The following is a 12,688-nucleotide window of genomic DNA, read 5'->3' on the forward strand; positions in this document are numbered from 1 at the left end:
AGTTGTCGTCATGTTTGTTATGACGATGACGTCATTAAAGGTATTTAAGACATTCGTTCACGGAAAAATGTTTAATTGTAAAATGACTGAAGAACATGCAATGGTAACAGCCGAGGAAGCTGCTCAAAGAGTCTATGCCAAAAAACTTGCTGCTGATAGAGAAAGTAAGAAAAGAAAGCGTGCCGAGGAATCACAAGAACAGCAAGAAAACAGGCTTGCGGCTGATAGAGAAAGTAAGAAAAGAAAGCGTGCAGAGGAATCACAAGAACAGCAAGAAAACAGTCTTGCGGCTAAAGAACGCAAAACCGCGCAGTTAGATGAAAATCCACCTGGACAGCGAAAGTCAAACCATATCAAAACTGAAAATGATAGCGTTGATGATTGGGTTTGGGATTTTGACTTGGATAAGGTCATCAATGCCTACCAGATTTTAGTTAAAAAAACAAAGGTTCGGCGATATGTACTTCATAGCGACGCTGAAAAATAAAGAAGAAAAAGAAGAAAAAAGAAAAAAGGTAAAAAACTAAAAAAAAACTAAAAAGAAAAAAAACTCAAAGAGAATTTACAGACCGGGACACAAATGACGACTGAGACAGAGGGAATATAAATGACGACCGGGAACCTAAAAAAGAAAAATTACAGACTGGGACACCCGGACACAAATCACGACCGGGACACAGGGAATATAAATGACGACCGGGACACAGGGACACAACTACATCGGGGACGCCGGGGGCACAGGCGGGATATATAAATGATGACCGGGACACAGGGATTGTTCGAATAGAAATTACAGACCGGGACACCGGGACACAAATGACGACCGGGACACGGAGACACAGGGAATATAAATGACGACCGGGACACTCAAAGAGAAATTACAAACTGGGACACCGGGACACAAATGACGACCGGGACACAGGGAATATAAATGACGACAGGGACACATCATTAGAATAATGAGGTATAGATCTGAATACGGATTGTTTTTTCCATGGACAGTTATATGTTGCATGTTCAAGAGTCAGTAAACCTGACAATCTATTTATATGCACAGCCAATGGGACAGCGAAGAATTCGCATGTTTTACGTAGTTAAATATATATATATATATATATATATATATATATATATATATATATATATATATATATATATATATATATATATATATATATATATATATATATATATATACTAGCTGTTGGGGTGGCGCTTCGCGCCACCCCAACACCTAGTTGGTGGGGGCGCTTCGCGCCCCCCCAAGCCCCCCCGCGCGCGTAAGTCGTTACGCGCCATATTAGTTACGCGCCATTGTAGTTGTGTCCCTATGTCCCACCTGTGAATATAGATATATATATATATATATATATATATATATATATATATATATATATATATATATATATATATATATATATATATATATATATATATATATATATATATATATATATATATGTTTTTAACTACGTAAAACTTGCGAATATACAACATTCTTTGCTGTCCCATTGTCTGTGCATATAAATAGATTGTCAGGTTTACCGACTCTTGAACATGCAACATATAATGGTCCATGGGAAAACAATCCGTATTCAGATTTACCTCATGATTCTAATGATTGCCCTTGAGCTTTGTTGATGGTGATTGCTAATCGACCATTCCCTGAGTCGCCATCGTCATTTATATATCCCCCTGTGCACCCCGGCGTCCCCTTTGTAGTTATGTCCCTGTGTCCCGGTCGTCATTTATATTCCCTGTGTCCCGGTCGTCATTTGTGTCCCGGTGTTCCAGTCTGTGATTTCTCTTTGAGTGTCCCGGGCGTCATTTATATTCCTTGTGTCCCGGTGTCCCGGTCGTCATTTATATCCCCCTGTGCCCCCCGGCGTCCCCATTGTAGTTGTGTCCCTGTGTCCCGGTCGTCATTTATATTCCCTGTGTCCCGGTCGTCATTTGTATCCCGGTGTTATTTTTTATATTTATTAATATTTTTTTAGTTTTCTTTTTCTCTTATTTTTCAGTTTTTTCCTTTTTTTTAGTTTTTTCTTTTTTAGTTTTTAGTTTTTTTTTTGTTTTTTACCTTTTTTTTAGTTTTTTTAGTTTTTTTAGTTTTTTAGCTTTTTTAGTTTTTAATTCAGACGTCATATGCGGACAAACACGACGTCACTCAACAGACAGACAGACAGACATAACCCACAAACAACTTATTTTTATATATATTTATTCATATTTTTTTAGTTTTCTTTTTCTCTTTTATTTTTCAGTTTTTTCCTTTTTTTTAGTTTTTTTCTTTTTTAGTTTTTAGTTTTTTTTAGTTTTTTACCTTTTTTTTAGTTTTTTTTAGTTTTTTTAGTTTTTTAGCTTTTTTAGTTTTTTTATTAGTTTTTATTTTTTTTGTAGTTTTTGCCTTTTTTTATTTTTTTCAGTTTTTTTTAGTTATTAGATTTTTACCTTTTTTTAGTTTTTTTTTAGTTTTTTAGCTTTTTTAGTTTTTTTTTCTTTTTAGTTTTTTTTGTAGTTTTTACCTTTTTTAGTTTTTTTCTTCTTTTGTATTAGTGTGAAATAATTCAGACGTCCTTTTTCTCTTTTATTTTTCAGTTTTTTCCTTTTTTTTAGTTTTTTTCTTTTTTAGTTTTTAGTTTTTTTAGTTTTTTACCTTTTTTTTAGTTTTTTTTAGTTTTTTTAGTTTTTTAGCTTTTTTAGTTTTTTTATTAGTTTTTATTTTTTTTGTAGTTTTTGCCTTTTTTTATTTTTTTCAGTTTTTTTTAGTTATTAGATTTTTACCTTTTTTTAGTTTTTTTTTAGTTTTTTAGCTTTTTTAGTTTTTTTTTCTTTTTAGTTTTTTTTGTAGTTTTTACCTTTTTTAGTTTTTTTCTTCTTTTGTATTAGTGTGAAATAATTCAGACGTCATATGCGAACAAACATGACGTCACCTGATCCATCCACAGATCCACACACAGACAACTTATTTTTATATATATAGATATATATATATATATATATATATATATATATATATATATATATATATATATATATATATATATATATATATATATATATATATATCTATATATATAAAAATAAGTTGTCTGTGGATGGATGGATGGATGGATGTGTGGATGGATGTGTCAGGTGACGTCACCTGAAAAAACTGGATTAGGTGACGTCAAAACTGAAAAAACTAAAAAAAGGCAAAAACTACAAAAAAAACTAAAAACTAATAAAAAAAATAAAAAAGCTAAAAAACTAAAAAAACTATAAAGGTAAAAACCAATAAAAAACTAAAAAAAAAACTGAAAAAACTAAAAAAAGGCAAAAACTACAAAAAAAAACTAAAAACTAATAAAAAAAGTAAAAAAGCTAAAAAACTAAAAAAACTAAAAAAACTAAAAAAAGGTAAAAAACTAAAAAAAATAAAAAATAAAAAAAAACTAAAAAAAAGGAAAAAACTGAAAAATAAGCTAAAATAAAGGTAAAAACCAATAAAAAACTAAAAAAAAAAGGAAAAAACTAATAAATGACGACACTCAAAGAGAAAGCGACCAGGACAAAAAACTAAAAAAAAAGGCAAAAACTACAAAAAAACTAAAAACTAATAAAAAAAATAAAAAAGCTAAAAAACTAAAAAAACTAAAAAAAGGTAAAAAACTAAAAAAACTAAAAACTAAAAAAAAACTAAAAAAGGTAAAAACTAAAAGAACTAAAAAAGAAAAAAATAAATGACGACACTCAAAGAGAAAGCGACCAGGACAAAAGGAATGTTCGATTAGCAATCAACAAAGCACCGGGACACAGGGAGTATAAATGACGACCAGGACACAAGTAAAAAAAAAAATTAACAAAACTAAAAAGAAGGTAAAAACTACAAAAAAACTAAAAAGAAAAAAAACTAAAAACTAATAAAAAAACTAAAAAATCTAAAAATCTAAATAAACTAAAAAAGAAAAAAAAAGGAAAAAAATAAAGGAGAAAAACAAAACTAAAAAACGAATGTATATACAGACCGGTACACCGGGATACAAATGACGACCGGGACACAGGGAATATAAATAACGACCGGGACACAGGGACACAACTACAACGGGGACACCGGGGGAAACAGGGGGATATAAATGACGACCGGGACAAAAAAACTAAAAAGAAATAAAAACTAAAAACTAATAAAAAAAACTAAAAAATCTAAAAATCTAAATAAGCTAAAAAAGAAAAAAAAAAGGAAAAAAATAAAGGAGAAAAACAAAACTAAAAAACGAATGTATATACAGACCGGGACACCGGGATACAAATGATGACCGGGACCCGGGACACAGGGAATATAAATGACGACCGGGACACAGGGACACAACTACAACGGGGACACCGGGGGAAACAGGGGGATAACCTGACAATCTATTTATATGCAAAGACAATGGGACAGCAAAGAATGTTGTATATTCGCAAGTTTTACGTAATTAAAACCATATATATATATATATATCTATATTCACAGGTGGGACATAGGGACACAACTACAATGGCGCGTAACTATTATGGCGCGTAACGACTTACGCGCGCGGGGGGGCTTGGGGGGGGCGCGAAGCGCCCCCACCAACTAGGTGTTGGGGTGGCGCGAAGCGCCACCCCAACAGCTAGTATATATATATGTTTTTAACTACGTAAAACTTGCGAATATACAACATTCTTTGCTGTCCCATTGTCTGTGCATATAAATAGATTGTCAGGTTTACCGACTCTTGAACATGCAACATATAATGGTCCATGGGAAAACAATCCGTATTCAGATCTATACCTCATGATTCTAATGATTGCCCTTGAGCTTTGTTGATGGTGATTGCTAATCGACCATTCCCTGAGTCGCCATCGTCATTTATATATCCCCCTGTGCACCCCGGCGTCCCCTTTTTTTTTATTTTTATCTTTTTTATTTTTTTTTTATTTTTATTCTTAATTTTATTAGTTTTCTTTTTCTCTTCTATTTTTCAGTTTTTTCCTTTTTTTTAGTTTTTTTTTTTAGTTTTTAGTTTTTTTTAGTTTTTTACCTTTTTTTAGTTTTTTTTAGTTTTTTTAGTTTTTTAGCCTTTTTATTTTTTTTTATTAGTTTTTAGTTTTTTTGTAGTTTTTGCCTTTTTTTAGTTTTTTCAGTTTTTTTTTAGTTTTTAGTTTTTTACCTTTTTTAGCCTAAAATTTTATTAGTTTTCTTTTTCTCTTCTATTTTTCAGTTTTTTCCTTTTTTTAGTTTTTTTTTAGTTTTTATTTTTTTTTAGTTTTTTACCTTTTTTTAGTTTTTTTTAGTTTTTTTTAGTTTTTTAGCCTTTTTATTTTTTTTATTAGTTTTTAGTTTTTTTGTAGTTTTTGCCTTTTTTTAGTTTTTTCCATGACGTCACCTGATCCATCCACACATCCACAGACAGACAACTTATTTTTATATATATAGATATACTAGCTGTTGGGGTGGCGCTTCGCGCCACCCCAACACCTAGTTGGTGGGGGCCCTTCGCGCCCCCCCAAGCCCCCCCGCGCGCGTAAGTCGTTACGCGCCATAATAGTTACGCGCCATTGTAGTTGTGTCCCTATGTCCCACCTGTGAATATAGATAGATATATATATATATATATATATATATATATATATCTATATATATAAAAATAAGTTGTCTGTCTGTGGATGGATGGATGGATGTGTCAGGTGACGTCACCTGAAAAAACTGGATTAGGTGACGTCAAAACTGAAAAAACTAAAAAAAGGCAAAAACTACAAAAAAAACTAAAAACTAATAAAAAAAATAAAAAAGCTAAAAAACTAAAAAAACTATAAAGGTAAAAACCAATAAAAAACTAAAAAAAAAACTGAAAAAACTAAAAAAAGGCAAAAACTACAAAAAAAAACTAAAAACTAATAAAAAAAGTAAAAAAGCTAAAAAACTAAAAAAACTAAAAAACTAAAAAAAGGTAAAAAACTAAAAAAAATAAAAAATAAAAAAAAACTAAAAAAAGGAAAAAACTGAAAAATAAGCTAAAATAAAGGTAAAAACCAATAAAAAACTAAAAAAAAAAAGGAAAAAACTAATAAATGACGACACTCAAAGAGAAAGCGACCAGGACAAAAGGAATGTTCGATTAGCAATCAACAAAGCACCGGGACACAGGGAGTATAAATGACGACCAGGACATAAGTAAAAAAAAAAAAACTATCTATATATATAAAAATAAGTTGTCTGTGGATCTGTGGATCGTGGATCAGGTGACGTCACCTGAAAAAACTGGATCAGGTGACGTCAAAACTGAAAAAACTAAAAAAAGGCAAAAACTACAAAAAAACTAAAAACTAATAAAAAAAATAAAAAAGCTAAAAAACTAAAAAAACTAAAAAAAGGCAAAAAAAACTAAAAACTAATAAAAAAGCTAAAAAACTAAAAAAACTAAAAAAAAGGCAAAAACTACAAAAAAACTAAAAACTAATAAAAGAAATAAAAAAGCTAAAAAACTAAAAAAAACTAAAAAAACTAAAAAATGGTAAAAAACTAAAAAAACTAAAAACTAAAAAAAACTAAAAAAGGTAAAAACTAAAAGAACTAAAAAAGAAAAAAATAAATGATGACACTCAAAGAGAAAGCGACCAGGACAAAAGGAATGTTCGATTAGCAATCAACAAAGCACCGGGACACAGGGAGTATAAATGACGACCAGGACACAAGTAAAAAAAAAAAATTAACAAAACTAAAAAGAAGGTAAAAACTACAAAAAAACTAAAAAGAAAAAAAACTAAAAACTAATAAAAAAACTAAAAAATCTAAAAATCTAAATAAACTAAAAAAGAAAAAAAAAGGAAAAAAATAAAGGAGAAAAACAAAACTAAAAAACGAATGTATATACAGACCGGTACACCGGGATACAAATGACGACCGGGACACAGGGAATATAAATGACGACCGGGACACAGGGACACAACTACAACGGGGACACCGGGGGAAACAGGGGGATATAAATGACGACCGGGACAAAAAAACTAAAAAGAAAAAAAAAACTAAAAACTAATAAAAAAACTAAAAAATCTAAAAATCTAAATAAGCTAAAAAAGAAAAAAAAAGGAAAAAAATAAAGGAGAAAAACAAAACTACAAAAAAAACTAAAAACTAATAAAAAAAATAAAAAGCTAAAAAACTAAAAAAACTAAAAAAACTAAAAAAAGGTAAAAAACTAAAAAAACTAAAAACTAAAAAAAACTAAAAAAAAGGAAAAAACTGAAAAATAAGCTAAAATAAAGGTAAAAAAACTAAAAAAAATAAAAAAGCTAAAAAAAGGTAAAAAACTAAAAAAAATAAAAAATAAAAAAAAACTAAAAAAAAAGCAAAAAACTGAAAAATAAGCTAACATAAAGGTAAAAACCAATAAAAAACTAAAAAGAAAAAAAGGAAAAAACTAAAAAAAATTTTCATCTAAAAAACTAAAAAAAAATAAAAAAGGTAAAAACTAAAAGAACTAAAAAAGAAAAAAATAAATGACGACACTCAAAGAGAAAGCGACCAGGACAAAAGGAATGTTTGATTAGCAATCAACAAAGCACAGGGACACAGGGAGTATAAATGACGACCAGGAAATAAGTAAAAAAAAAAATTAACAAAACTAAAAAGAAGGTAAAAACTACAAAAAAACTAAAAAGAAAAAAAACTAAAAACTAATAAAAAAACTAAAAAATCTAAAAATCTAAATAAACTAAAAAAGAAAAAAAAAGGAAAAAAATAAAGGAGAAAAACAAAACTAAAAAACGTATGTATATACAGACCGGTACACCGGGATACAAATGACGACCGGGACACAGGGAATATAAATGACGACCGGGACACAGGGACACAACTACAACGGGGACACCGGGGGAAACAGGGGGATATAAATGACGACCGGGACAAAAAAACTAAAAAGAAAAAAAACTAAAAACTAATAAAAAAACTAAAAAATCTAAAAATCTAAATAAGCTAAAAAAGAAAAAAAAAGGAAAAAAATAAAGGAGAAAAACAAAACTACAAAAAAAACTAAAAACTAATAAAAAAAATAAAAAAGCTAAAAAACTAAAAAAACTAAAAAAACTAAAAAAAGGTAAAAAACTAAAAAAACTAAAAACTAAAAAAAACTAAAAAAAGGAAAAAACTGAAAAATAAGCTAAAATAAAGGTAAAAAAACTAAAAAAAATAAAAAGCTAAAAAAAGGTAAAAAACTAAAAAAAATAAAAAATAAAAAAAAACTAAAAAAAAAGCAAAAAACTGAAAAATAAGCTAACATAAAGGTAAAAACCAATAAAAAACTAAAAAGAAAAAAAGGAAAAAACTAAAAAAAATTTTCATCTAAAAAACTAAAAAAAAATAAAAAAGGTAAAAACTAAAAGAACTAAAAAAGAAAAAAATAAATGACGACACTCAAAGAGAAAGCGACCAGGACAAAAGGAATGTTCGATTAGCAATCAACAAAGCACAGGGACACAGGGAGTATAAATGACGACCAGGAAATAAGTAAAAAAAAAAAATTAACAAAACTAAAAAGAAGGTAAAAACTACAAAAAAACTAAAAAGAAAAAAAACTAAAAACTAATAAAAAAACTAAAAAATCTAAAAATCTAAATAAACTAAAAAAGAAAAAAAAAGGAAAAAAATAAAGGAGAAAAACAAAACTAAAAAACGTATGTATATACAGACCGGTACACCGGGATACAAATGACGACCGGGACACAGGGAATATAAATGACGACCGGGACACAGGGACACAACTACAACGGGGACACCGGGGGAAACAGGGGGATATAAATGACGACCGGGACAAAAAAACTAAAAAGAAAAAAAACTAAAAACTAATAAAAAAACTAAAAAATCTAAAAATCTAAATAAGCTAAAAAAGAAAAAAAAAGGAAAAAAATAAAGGAGAAAAACAAAACTAAAAAACGAATGTATATACAGACCGGGACACCGGGATATAAATGACGACCGGGACACAGGGAATATAAATGACGACCGGGACACAGGGACACAACTACAACGGGGACACCGGGGGAAACAGGGGGATGTAAATGACGACCGGGACACCGGGACAGGGAATGGTCGATTAGCAATCACCATCAACAAAGCTCAAGGGCAATCATTAGAATCATGAGGTATAGATCTGAATACAGATTGTTTTCCCATGGACCATTATATGTTGCATGTTCAAGAGTCGGTAAACCTGACAATCTATTTATATGCAAAGACAATGGGACAGCAAAGAATGTTGTATATTCGCAAGTTTTACGTAGTTAAAACCATATATATATATATATATATATATATATATATATATATATATATATATGTATATATATATATATATATATATATATATATATATCTATCTATATTCACAGGTGGGACATAGGGACACAACTACAATGGCGCGTAACTATTATGGCGCGTAACGACTTACGCGCGCGGGGGGGCTTGGGGGGGGGGCGCGAAGCGCCCCCACCAACTAGGTGTTGGGGTGGCGCGAAGCGCCACCCCAACAGCTAGTATATATATATATATATATATATATATATATATATATATATATATATATATATATATATATATATATATATATATATATATATATATATATATATATATATATGGTTTTAACTACCTAAAACTTGCGAATATACAACATTCTTTGCTGTCCCATTGTCTTTGCATATAAATAGATTGTCAGGTTTACCGACTCTTGAACATGCAACATATAATGGTCCATGGGAAAACAATCTGTATTCAGATCTATACCTCATGATTCTAATGATTGCCCTTGAGCTTTGTTGATGGTGATTGCTAATCGACCATTCCCTGTCCCGGTGTCCCGGTCGTCATTTACATCCCCCTGTTTCCCCCGGTGTCCCCGTTGTAGTTGTGTCCCTGTGTCCCGGTCGTCATTTATATTCCCTGTGTCCCGGTCGTCATTTGTATCCCGGTGTCCCGGTCTGTATATACATTCGTTTTTTAGTTTTGTTTTTCTCCTTTATTTTTTTCCTTTTTTTTTCTTTTTTAGCTTATTTAGATTTTTAGATTTTTTAGTTTTTTTATTAGTTTTTAGTTTTTTTTTCTTTTTAGTTTTTTTGTCCCGGTCGTCATTTATATCCCCCTGTGTCCCCCGGTGTCCCCGTTGTAGTTGTGTCCCTGTGTCCCGGTCGTCATTTATATTCCCTGTGTCCCGGTCGTCATTTGTATCCCGGTGTACCGGTCTGTATATACATTCGTTTTTTAGTTTTGTTTTTCTCCTTAATTTTTTTCCTTTTTTTTTCTTTTTTAGTTTATTTAGATTTTTAGATTTTTTAGTTTTTTTATTAGTTTTTAGTTTTTTTTTCTTTTTAGTTTTTTTGTAGTTTTTACCTTCTTTTTAGTTTTGTTAATTTTTTTTTTACTTATGTCCTGGTCGTCATTTATACTCTCTGTGTCCCGGTGCTTTGTTGATTGCTAATCGAACATTCCTTTTGTCCTGGTCGCTTTCTCTTTGAGTGTCGTCATTTATTTTTTTCTTTTTTAGTTCTTTTAGTTTTTACCTTTTTTAGTTTTTTTTAGTTTTTTAGATGAAAATTTTTTTTAGTTTTTTCCTTTTTTTCTTTTTAGTTTTTTATTGGTTTTTACCTTTATGTTAGCTTATTTTTCAGTTTTTTCCTTTTTTTTATTTTTTTTTATTTCTTATTTTTTTTTAGTTTTTTACCTTTTTTTAGTTTTTTTAGTTTTTTTAGTTTTTTTAGTTTTTTAGCTTTTTTACTTTTTTTTATTACTTTTTAGTTTTTTTGTAGTTTTTGCCTTTTTTTAGTTTTTTCAGTTTTTTTTTAGTTTTTTATTGGTTTTTACCTTTATTTTAGCTTATTTTTCAGTTTTTTCCTTTTTTTTTAGTTTTTTTTTAGTTTTAGTTTTTTTAGTTTTTTACCTTTTTTTAGTTTTTTTAGTTTTTTTAGTTTTTTAGCTTTTTTATTTTTTTATTAGTTTTTAGTTTTTTTTGTAGTTTTTGCCTTTTTTTAGTTTTTTTAGTTTTTTAGCTTTTTTATTTTTTTTATTAGTTTTTAGTTTTTTTTGTAGTTTTTGCCTTTTTTTAGTTTTTTCAGTTTTGACATCACCTGATCCAGTTTTTTCAGGTGACGTCACCTGATCCACGATCCACAGATCCACAGACAACTTATTTTTATATATATAGATAGTTTTTTTTTTTACTTATGTCCTGGTCGTTATTTATACTCCTTGTGTCCCGGTGCTTTGTTGATTGCTAATCGAACATTCCTTTTGTCCTGGTCGCTTTCTCTTTGAGTTTCGTCATTTATTTTTTTCTTTTTTAGTTCTTTTAGTTTTTACCTTTTTTAGTTTTTTTTAGTTTTTTAGATGAAAATTTTTTTTAGTTTTTTCCTTTTTTTCTTTTTAGTTTTTTATTGGTTTTTACCTTTATTTTAGCTTATTTTTCAGTTTTTTCCTTTTTTTTAGTTTTTTTTATTTTTTATTTTTTTTAGTTTTTTACCTTTTTTTAGTTTTTTTAGTTTTTTTAGTTTTTTAGCTTTTTTACTTTTTTTATTAGTTTTCAGTTTTTTTTGTAGTTTTTGCCTTTTTTTAGTTTTTTCAGTTTTTTTTTAGTTTTTTATTGGTTTTTACCTTTATTTTAGCTTATTTTTCAGTTTTTTCCTTTTTTTTTAGTTTTTTTTAGTTTTTAGTTTTTTTAGTTTTTTACCTTTTTTTAGTTTTTTTAGTTTTTTTAGTTTTTTAGCTTTTTTATTTTTTTTATTAGTTTTTAGTTTTTTTTGTAGTTTTTGCCTTTTTTTAGTTTTTTTAGTTTTTTAGCTTTTTTATTAGTTTTTAGTTTTTTTGTAGTTTTTGCCTTTTTTTAGTTTTTTTAGTTTTTTAGCTTTTTTATTTTTTTTATTAGTTTTTAGTTTTTTTTGTAGTTTTTGCCTTTTTTTAGTTTTTTCAGTTTTGACGTCACCTGATCCAGTTTTTTCAGGTGACGTCACCTGATCCATCCACAGACAGACAACTTATTTTTATATATATAGATAGATATATATAGATATATATATATATATATATATATATATATATATATATATATATATATATATATATGTATATATATATATATATATATATTCACAGGTGGGACACAGGGACACCACTACAATGGCGCGTAACTAATATGGCGCGTAACGACTTACGTGCGTGAGGGGGCTTTGGGGGGTTGGCGAAGCGCCCGTGACGTCATGTTTGTGTGTCGACTGACGTCATGTTTGTCGACTGACGTCATTATAAGGATTGAGCTGTATGCGTCATGAAGTTGCTTGTCGACTGACGTCATGTTTGTCAACTGATGAAATTACATACCGGGACACAAATGACGACCGGGACACAGGGAATATAAATGACGACCGGGAATCTCAAAGAGAAATTACAGACTGGGACACCCGGACACAAATCACCATGTCGCCGTCGTCATTTATATATCCCCGTGTGCCCCCCGGCGTCCCCGTTGTGTAGTTGTGTCCCTGTGTCCCGGTCATCATTTATATTCCCTGTGTCCCGGTCGTCATTTGTGTCCTGTTGTCCCAGTCTGTAATTTCTCTTTGAGTTTACCGGTCGTCATTTATATTCCTTGTGTCCCGGTGTCCCGGTCTGTATATACATTCGTTTTTGAATTGGTCTTATTTT

General features: G+C 29.4%; 1 protein-coding gene across 3 annotated transcripts in view; it reads left to right on the forward strand.

Moving 5' to 3' along the window:
• LOC136043908 (glutamyl-tRNA(Gln) amidotransferase subunit B, mitochondrial-like) overlaps nt 1-12,688 on the forward strand; it is a 114,609-nt gene that overhangs the window by 62,436 nt on the left and 39,485 nt on the right. The gene's annotated exons all lie outside the window — the stretch shown is intronic.

Source organism: Artemia franciscana, chromosome 2, assembly GCF_032884065.1.
Source record: "Artemia franciscana chromosome 2, ASM3288406v1, whole genome shotgun sequence".
In the NCBI taxonomy this organism is placed as follows: domain Eukaryota; kingdom Metazoa; phylum Arthropoda; class Branchiopoda; order Anostraca; family Artemiidae; genus Artemia; species Artemia franciscana.